The sequence below is a fragment of the Macaca nemestrina genome, chromosome 1, assembly GCF_043159975.1.
Source record: "Macaca nemestrina isolate mMacNem1 chromosome 1, mMacNem.hap1, whole genome shotgun sequence".
Lineage (NCBI taxonomy): Eukaryota > Metazoa > Chordata > Mammalia > Primates > Cercopithecidae > Macaca > Macaca nemestrina.
Genome location: NC_092125.1, coordinates 55,888,468 through 55,899,458, shown reverse-complemented (window position 1 = coordinate 55,899,458; position 10,991 = coordinate 55,888,468).

Sequence of the window (10,991 nt, the reverse complement as noted above, 5' to 3'; positions counted from 1 at the left end):
GAGGCGGTTTCCCCCATATTGTTCTTGTGGTAGTGAATAAGTCTCACGAGATCTGAGATGGTTTTATCAGGGGTTTCCACTTTTGCATCTTCCTCATTTTTCTCTTGCTGCCACTGTATCAGAAGTTGCCTTTCGCCTCCCATCATGATTCTGAGGCCTCCCCAGCCATGCGGAACTGTAAGTCCAATTAAACTTCTTTTTCTTCCCAGTCTAGGGTATGTCATTATCAGCAGTGTGAATACAAACTAATACAGTAAATTGATACCAGTAGAGTTGGGCTTTGTTGAAAAGATACCCAAAAATGTGGACGCAACTTTGTAACTGAATAACAGGCAGGGGTTAGAACAGTTTGGAGGACTCAGAAGAAGATAGGAAAACGTGGGAAAGTTTGGAACTTCCTAGAGATTTGCTGAATGGCTTTGACAAAAGTGCCGATTATGATATAGACTATGAAATTCAGGCTGAGGTGGTCTCAAATGGAGATGAGAAACTTGTTGGGTGCTGGAGCAAAGGTGACTCTTGTTATGTTTTAGCAAAGAGACTGGCAGCATTTTGTCCCTTCCCTAGAGATTTGTGGAACTTTGAACTTGAGAGAGATGATTGGATATCTGGCAGAAGAAGTTTCTAAGCAGCAAAGCATTCAAGAGGTGACTTGAGTGCTGTTAAAGGCATTCAGTTTTAAAAGGGAAAAAGAGCATATAAGTTTGGAAAATTTGCAGCCTGACAATGTGATAGAAAACAAAACCCGATTTTCTGAAGAGTAATTCGAGCCAGCTGCAAAATTTGCATAAGTAACAAGAAGCCCAATGTTAATCCCCAAGGCCACGGAGAGAATGTCTCCAGAGCATGTCAGAGGTCTTCATGGCAGCCCCTCCCATCACAGGCCTAGAGATCTAGGAGTAGAAAGTGGTTTCATGGGCCAGACCCAGAGTCCCCGAGCTGTATGTAGCTTAGGAACTTGGTGCCCTGTGTCCTAGTCACTCCAGCCATGGCTAAAAAGGGTCAACATAGAGCTTGGACCATGGCTTCAGAGGGTGGAAGCCCCAAAGTGGCAGCTTTGACATGGCGTTGAGCCTGTGGGTGCACAGAAGTGAAGAATTAGGTTTGCGAACCTACATCTAGATTTCAGAAGATGTATGGAAATGCCTGGATGCCCAGACAGAATTTTGCTACACGTGCGGGGCTCTCATGGAAAACCGCCGCTAGGGCAGTGCGGAAGGCAAATGTGTGGTTGGAGCCCCCACACAGAGTCCCTAATGGGACACTGCCTAGTGAAGGTGTGAGAAGAGGGCCCACCATCCTCCAGACTCCAGAATGGTAGATGCACTGACAGCTTGCACTGTGTGCCTGGAAAATCCACAGACACTCAACACCAGCCTGTGAAAGAAGCCAGGAGGGAGACTGTACCCTGCAAAACCACAGGAGTGGAACTGCCCAGACCATGGGAACATACCTCTTGCATTAGCATGACCTGGATGTGAGACCTGGAATCAAAGCAGATTCATTCTGGAGCTTTAAAAATTGACTGCCCTGCAGGATTTTGGACTTGCATGGGCCCTGTAACCCCTTTGTTTTGTCCATTTTCTCCCCTTTGGAATGGCTGTATTTACCCAATGACTGACCCCCATTGTATCTAGGAAGTAACTAGTTTGCTTTTGATTTTACAAGTTCATAGGCAGAAGGGACTTGCCTTGTCTCAGATAAGACTTTGGACTGTGGACTTTCGGCTTAATGCTGAAATGAGTCAAGACTTTGGGGGACTGTTGGGAAGGCATGTTTGGTTTTGAAATGTGAGGACATGAGATTTGAAGGAGCCAGGGGCGGAATGATATGGTTTGGCTCTGTGTCCCCACCCAAATCTCATCTTGAATTGTATTCCCATAATTCCCACATGTTACAGGAGGGACCCAGTGGGAGATGATTTGAATCATGGAGGTGGTTTCCCCCATACTGTTCTCATGGTAGTGAATAAGTCTCATGAGATCTGATGGTTTTATCAGGGGTTTCTGCTTTTGCATCTTCTTCATTTTTGTCTTGCTGCCACCATGTAAAAAGTGCCTTTTGCCACCCGCCATGATTTGAGGCCTCCCCAGCCATGTGGAACTGTAAGTCCAATTAAACCTCTTTTTCTTCCCAGTTATCAGCAGCATGAAAATGAACTAATACATCAGCTTTAGTAAATATGGCAAGTTTTCCAAAGTATATATTGATTTTTTTTTTTTTTTTTAACAAAGTGTTAAGTAAAATACTGGCAGCCAATAGAAGAATAGGTAAAAGACTTGACAAAAAGGATCCCAAGTAATAGGAATAGTACAACTTTTGAAAATTGTAAGTCTTTTAAACCTTAACATTCTCTGATGCAAAGAGGAAAAAGTTATTCTATAAGTATATTTAAAATGTTTGTCTCAAGCTAGCCAATTCTCTATTATATGTTCTACAAAACAATTGTTTAAAATTTATGAAATAAATAGATACATCAATGGTTATGTTTTATCTGTAGTATAGTGGTTCAGAGGTTGAAAATACATATATTATTTTTCATTAAAGTCCATATTTTTAAAAAGCGTATTTATTTAACTTAAATTTAGAAAACAAAATATTTTAAAATCTCCAAAGTGATAGTATCTGGTTAAATTGTCTTCAATTTATTCAATTAATAATTCATAATCAAGTTGAAAGCAAACCAATAAAAGGGATATTCAGATAGATTTAACATATATCTTAAGAATCCACTACTTAAAAATAAGTAAAACCAAATTTATATAAATATATACTTTTTTTACAAATTACAGATAAGTGGAATACACACACACACACACACACACATGCAAAATCCATAATCACCTAACAAAGCTCCTCCTTCTCTGTAGCTTTTATTTTAGTATTTGGAAGGAATGTTTAGTGTTTAGTTCTAAATTATTGCAATGCGAGACTGCAATACAGTTTAGGCTGTTATCTTGAATGTAAAGAAGTGATAATGAATGCATTGAAAAATAAGCAGTGAAAAGCTGCAAGGCAGTTGTGGCAATAAAGCTCCACAAGCTCTTGACCTCACATGTGTAAAAATTAATTTAGCAAAATAAAAGAACTATAATGTTAATGTGGCCTGGATTTTAAGAAAAATGCGAATTTTATTCTCTTTTCTGAGAGTGCAAAGGATAGAGAAAAAAAGTGAGAAGAAATAATTCTGTGACTAAAGAGATTACGAATGGAAAATATGATCTAAATCTCAGGTATTTTAAAAACAAAAAGCATATGTTGATAGAGAGAGAGAGAGAGAGAGAGAGAAAGAGAGAGAGAGAGAGAGTCCTTACATTAGTAAGGTCAGCCTTACATTAGTGTATTCTTGCTGAATCTTTGACTGACATACCAGATGTTCATTGCAGGCACACTTTACTTCTATTATGCCATCTGGTTTTGTTTGTTTTCTATTTGTGTTTCTACTGAATCCATTCTCTTGTGATAAATGTGGAAACTTTGGTTGTTTTAATTTTATGATTGTACCCTCCATTATCTTTGAATTCCTCTAACTGGGACATTATTAAACTTGTCTCTTATAAGTGCCATACTCTCATTTGTCATTGTACTCCTAAAGGACCTTAATCCTTTGGTATTTGAGGTATTTTTGGAAGTCCTTTTAGGAACATGCACTTCACTGATGGATTTGACTGGGACTTTGGAAATATAATGGTTTTATGTTAATCTTGCCCGTTAATGTTTTATGTCTTAAGACTAGAGACTTGGTTCCTCCTCCTGAAATTTTTAGCCCTATTTCCTATAAAGACTCATAGCTAGCTTGACTTGGGGTCTATAATAAGTAAGAGATTTGGTCACTTACCTTTTCTTGCCATTGGGTGGATTCTATGAGCTGATTTTTCTTAGGCTTCCATTAAACACACTTTTTTATCTAGAACTAAAGACAAATAGATAATCTCATTGCTGTTTGCAAATATTGGTAGTATTTTCATATGCAAAAGGTTTAAAGAGAATTCTTGGAAACCAGCACAGTAGAAGTAAGAGCAATGAAACAAAGTTACAGGAAGAAATATTGGGCTTTGTATAAAGAGTTAGCATTCACAGTTTTATAAACCTGCCTCTGGGAGGCAGTAGGGTGTAGAGGTTGAGTATGGCTTCCCATTGACTTTGAATCCAATACAACCACTCACCAGTTGTGTGATCTGTGCATTGGTTTATTCTGTGAAATAGGTATAATAGTAAATCCTCCCCCATTGGGTTTTTGTGAGGATTAAATGAGATACTTCCTGCCGGGCACTTACATATCTGTCTGGTACAGAATAAACGTTCAATAAAAGTTAGCTTTATTATTATGGAAAAGGCTGTCTGCTTTTTTATGTTCTCCATCATTAGAGGAATTTAAGCAGAGGTGAAATAATAAATTGGTAGAGATTTTATAGTTAAGATTCAAGCATTGGATAGCTTCTTCAACCCCTCAGATTTGTGTTTCTATTATTTTGTTTCCAGTGAATATGAAGGTATCTTTCATATATGACAATGGTGGTATTAACCTATATAACATGCTTTTTTTCTGGTAGTTCAATTCCAATGATACAGTCTCCTGTAGTCAATCTGGGACCTCAGAGCATGGCAAAGAAAACCACTGCTTAAGTCCAGTCTGTATGCTGACCTTATGAAGCAAACCAGCTATAGATGCCAGAGACCTAAACAGATAGACTGTGAATTCAGTTTGAGGAAAACACGGCAGAACAGTTCTTTTGATAATTTACCATCTTTCCTATCTGATGGCAAAAATTAAAAAGGGCTATAATATTCATTGTTGGTAAGATATAAATGGGAAAATGGACACTGTAATATATTATTAGTGGGAATATAAATTGCAAACATTTTGGAAAGAAAGCTGTCAATGTCTATTATAATTTTAAATATATATTCTCTTTGACCTGCCAACTCCACTTTTATTTATTTATTTATTTATTTATTTATTTATTTATTTATTTATTTATTTTTGAGATGGAGTCTGGCTCTGTCGCCCAGGCTGGAGTGCAGTGGCTGGATCTCAGCTCACTGCAAGCTCCGCCTCCCGGGTTTACGCCATTCTCCTGCCTCAGCCTCCGGAGTAGCTGGGACTACAGGCGCCCGCCACCTCGCTCGGCTAGTTTTTTTGTATTTTTTAGTAGAGACGGGGTTTCACCGTGTTCGCCAGGATGGTCTCGATCTCCTGACCTCGTGATCCGCCCGTCTCGGCCTCCCAAAGTGCTGGGATTACAGGCTTGAGCCACCGCGCCCGGCCCAACTCCACTTTTAAATGGCTTTCCTGTATGTATGTATGTATGTGTGTGTATGTATATATATATATAAAAAATCATATATACATATATACATATCATTATTTAAGGCCACATTAAGGAAGCTGTATTGTGGCATTAATTATGGTAGTAAAAATTAAGAAACAATATAATTGCCTATTAATAGGGCAATATTTATATGCAGTAAGCTCTTACAATAGAATATTACTAAGTGACTGTTTAAACAAATGATTTAGATTTCTGTCTGTTGATATGAGAGGTCCATGATGTACGGTTAAGTGAGTAAAGCAAGTTCCAGCATAATATTTATAGTATATTTGATGTTTGAAACAGCAAACAAACAAACTTCAAACTGCCTTTGCATGCATTTATATGTAAAGGGAGAAGTGAGGGTGGTCACCAGGTCGATGACCTTGGTTACTTCAGTGTTGGGGCTAAGAGGGAATCAGTGTTTTCTATATATTGTTTTGTATATTTTTTTACATGCAATAAATGAAATTTTTGGAATGAAAAACAAGAAGGAAATAATTTTATTTAAAGAACTTAATAATTACAAAAATGTGCCTACTATAATACATGCACAATAGGAACATGCATTTCACCGATGGATTTTACTGGGACTTTGAAAATATAATGGTATTATGTTAATCTTTCCCATTAATGTTTTATGTCTTGAGGCTAGAGACTTGGTTCCTTCTCCTGAAATTTCTGCCACAATGCAATTTTTTTGAGAAAAATAACCCCACTCTCCCTTCCTGTCTTTATTATTATTCCTTTTTCTTCTGCCTCCTCCATAACTTTCTTTCTTATGTTTTTTCATTCCCACTTCCCCTCAAAAAAATAAAGTATTTTTGCAAAAATGGAAACACATTACCAGTCAAAATGTTTTACAAGTCTGAAAGTGATACAAAAAAGCAGTTCATTTTTTTCTGTTTTCACTTCAAACACTAAAAATATTTTGTAAAAAACTATTTTTAAGTAGAACACAGCCCCTCCGACTCATATACGGTAAAGTTCTGCCATTTCTAGTGACATAGAGCTTCCTAGACCATGCTGTTCAGAAAGAACACAAAAACCAAATGCCTTCTTCCCTTCCTCCCTCCCTCCCTCTCTCCCTCCTTTCTTCCTTCCTTCCTTCCTCCCTCCCTCCCTCCCTCCCTCCCTCCCTCCCTCCCTCCCTCCCTCCCTCCTTCCTTCCTTCCTTCCTTCCTTCCTTCCTTCCTTCCTTCCTTCCTTCCTTCCTTCCTTCCTTGCTTTTTGATAAATATTAGGAACAGCAGCAGTATTTCTTCTTATGGAAAGCAATAATGGCATGTGCTGTAAAAGAAAACTAGAATATTTTGACTCTGACTTTATGTGGACAAGGACAAAAAAAAGAAAAAATACATTAATTAATTGAAATTTATTAAAAAGAGGCAAATATAACCAAGATTTTTTCATGTAGTAGTAACAATGACCTATTATTAAACATTCGTATAAACTAATTGAAATTTCTCTTCCTAAAATGGTATATCTTTAAGGTTTTAAAAAATTATATATACTCTGCAGTTGAACAAATTATATCATTTCTGAAGGATTTGATTTCTGGGTGAACCTTTTTAGGGTTGCTATGGTCTTCCATTTTTTCTTTTTTTCTCTTCTTTTTTTTTTTTTTTTTTTTTTTGAGTTGAAGTCTCACTCTGTCACCCAGGCTGGAGTGCAGTGGCAGGATCTCAGCTCACTTCAGCCTCTGCCTCCCAGGTTCAAGTGATTCTCCTGCCTCAACCTCACAAGTAGCTGGGACTATAGGCACGTGCCACCACACCACATTAATTTTTGTATTTTTAGTAGAGATGAGGCTTTGCCATGTTAACCAGGCTGATTTCGAATTCCTGACTTCCAGTGATCCACCCCCCTTGGCCTCCCAAAGTGCTGGGATTACATACGTGAGCCTCCGCACCTGGCCATGTCTTCCATTACTTTTCTGAGTTCTATTATTGTTCTTTTTTTATTACCTTAAAATCTTTACTGTAGAAATACAAAAGCATACAGAAAAAATGTAACGAATCCGCATGTATCATAGCAATTCTTTTTTCATCTACAGCCCATCTATCCTCCAAATATATTTTGTAGCAGATACCAAACCCCGTAAATGTTTTAGTACTTATGCCTACAAGATATGAACTCTTTTAAAACGTAATCACAATACTATAAGTGTACCTAAATGAAGAGGGATATTTTCTTAATATCAACAAATAGATACTGTTAAAATTCCTAATTGTCTCTTAAATGCCATAATTTTTTTTATAGTGCTTAATGTATAAATTTCCCCTTAGTACACTGTTTTCCCCTTTGAAATTTATCTGTTGAAGAAACTGAGTTGTTTTTACTTTGGCTCTAGAGACTGATCATATTTAGATTAGTTTGTTTTTTCTTGCCAAAACACTTTATAGATATTGTTATATTTTATTGGGAGGCACAAAATATTTGATTGGCTTTCTTTTTGTGATGTTATTGGCTGTTAATGCTTAGTATCTACTTCCATTAATTTATCAAAAAATAGTGATATTCTAATTGTAACCTTTGTTCTTTATTAGCTGAAATATCTCTCTAAAGAGAAAAATTCTACTTATCTATCATTTAGTTACTCAGTGTTACAGTTCATATAAAGAAAGATAAATATTTGATTGTATCCCTTTATTTACCAGTTTTCATAATGAATTTGTTCCCTAGAATCATCCAACAGTGATTAATTAGGTTTTTAAGAGTTTTTTTCCATCACTACAAACATATCGTTTTGAACATATTTTTGTTATGTTTTAAGCCATTGCCGATATTCTTCTTCTTCTTTTTTTTTTTTTTTTTTTTGAGATGGAGTTTTGCTCTTGTTGCCCAGGCTGCAGTGCAATGGTGCAATCTCAGTTCACTGCAACCTCTGTCTCCCAGGTTCAAGCGATTCTCCTGCCTCAGCCTCCCAAGTAGCTGGGATTACAGGCACTTGCCACCAGACCCGGCTAATTTTTTGTATTTTTAGTAGAGATGGAGTTTCACCATGTTGGGCAGGCTGGTCTCGAACTCCTAACCTCAAGTGATCTGCTCGCCTCGGCCTCCCAAAGTGCTGGGATTACAGGCGTGAGCCACTATGCCCAGCATGCAGCTATTATTCGTACTGATACTCTTCTTGGCCAGTGTTCTAAATGCTGTGAGTCCGGTTGACATGATATTAGTAATCTTTGATGGTTTCCTTGCTACTTGGTATGACGAAAGTGTTCCACACTCATTTTGTACTTTTTCTGTCTTAGACTTAGAACTAGCTGTCTGTATTAGTTCGTTTTCACACTGCTGATAAAGACATATACAAGACTGAGTAATTTATAAAGAAAAAGAGGTTTAATGGACTCACAGTTCCACATGGCTGGGGAGGCCTCCTGATCATGGCAGAAGGCAAAAGGCACATCTTACATGGTAGCAGACAAGAGAGAAATGACAACCAAGCAAAAGGGGTTTGCCCTTATGAAACCATCAGATCTCGTGAGATTTATTCACCACCATGAGAACAGTATGGGGGAAACTGCTCCATGATTCGATTATTTCCCACTGGATCTCCTGCACAAAACTTCGGAATTGTGGTAGCTACAATTCAAGATGAGATTAGGATGGGGACACATCACAAGCCAAGGCTCTTTTTAGTTTTTTTCTTTTTTTTTTTTTTTTTTAGTGGGTTTTTAGTTCTATTAGGGTGACTACTTCTAGGCCTTTTCAGTGAACATAGTAGGGATTATTTTTTCAAATAAAATATATTATGAGCTCATATTTATATTTTCAATTCAGAATTAGAAAGGGCTTACATCTGTAGTGCTTCTATTTCACATCAATATATCCTTTACACTGCTGATAATCCTAGTTCTCAAGGCCATGAAGGACAATATAATTAGACTGTCATACTTGCTTATTTGCCATATTCTCAATAAACACACAGACATCTCAGAATAACAGGGCTAACCCCACTAGCAGCAATAAAAGTATTGAAAAAGAGTTAATTTTTTTTTTTTTACAGTTTTAATTTTTTGCCATGCTAGTGGGTATGTAGTGGTATCTCACTTTTGTCACTCCATCTTTAGTCCTCTCCATGCAATTTAACTTTTTTTCCTGGTTACTTTTAGGATTTTCTAATTATCGCTAGGTTTTGATCATTTAACTATGATTTCTTGGTGTGGTTATCGTCATTTTTTTTTTTTTTTTCTGTTTGGGTTCATTAAGCCTCTTGGATCTATAGATTTGTATTTTTCACCAAATTTGGGAATATTTTTGCCTTTATTTTTGCCATTTATTTTTCTGTTTACCTCACTTCTCCTTCTTAGACTCCAATTACATTATGTTAAGACTACTTGGTGTTGATTCACAGGTCATTAATGGTCTACTTATTTTTTTTTCCATCGTTTGTCTTTCTGTGTGTCATTTTATTTATTTATTTATTATTTTTTGACATGGAACCTCACTCTGTCACCCAGGCTGGAGTGCAGTGGTGCAATCTCAGCTCACCTTAACCTCCACCTCCCGGGTTCAAGCAATTCTCCTGCCTCAGCTTCCCGAGTAGCTGGTACTACAGGTGCCCGCCACCATGCCCAGCTAATTTTTGTATTTTTGGTAGACACAGGATTTCACCATGTTGGCCAGGCTGGTCTCAAATTCCTGACTTCAGGTGATCCACCCTCCTCAGCCTCCAAAAGTTCTGGGATTACAGGCATGAGTCATGGAGCCTGACCTCTGTGTGTCATTTTAGATGTTCTATTGCTTTGTTTTTAAATTCACTAATCTTTTCTTGTGCTATATCTAATCTGATGTCAATCCCGTTCATTATATTTTTCATTTCAGGTATTAATGTTATGTGTTTTAATCTCTAGAATTTCAAATTTAGTCTTTTTAATATTCAAATTTCCTTGCTTAGAAGAGAATTTTTTATCTTCCTGGATATATGAAGTATATTTATAATAATTTTCTTAAAAAACATTTCTTCTCTTACGATTCCATTATCTCTGTCGTTAGAGATCTGTTTCTACTGATAGTTTTTTTTTCCCCCCTCCTGGTTAGGGTTTACACTTTCCTGCTTCTTTCTATGGCAAATTTTTGATTTAATTCCAAACATTGTAGTTACTGTTGTATTTTGCTGAATCTCCTTAGATATTATTAGATTTTGTTCTAGGATTCTGTGGAATTGCTTAGAAACAGTTTTACCTTTAAATCTTTTTTCCTAACTTTGTTAGGGCAGGTCCAGAGCAGCTGTTGCTCTGAGGACTTACGCGATTCCACTGCTGAGGTAATAACTGTCTAAGGAGTCTACTCAATTCCCTACTTAATCAGGGGTCTTTCCCCCTGATTGATTAGAACATGAAATATTCCCTATCCCTTGGATCTCCAGGGAAGAGTCCACCTATTCCCTTCCATTGATCCTTTCTCAGGCTTTATGTAGTTTTCTCCACAATCATGTGCAGATCAATTCTTGGTCATAGACTACAGCAGACTCCTAGACCTGGACAGATCTTTGGAGCCCAATTTTTTTTTCTTTTGTGCAGCACTCTTCCTGAAATTACACCCAGAAATCTAGCTGTTTTGCCTTTCTTAACTCTGAATTCTGTCTTTTCAGCTCAGCACTACTTCCAGGGTCTGTTTGGGGCCTCTTCTAACTACTATAGCCTGGAGGCCCTCTCTTTAAACAATAAACTGGGA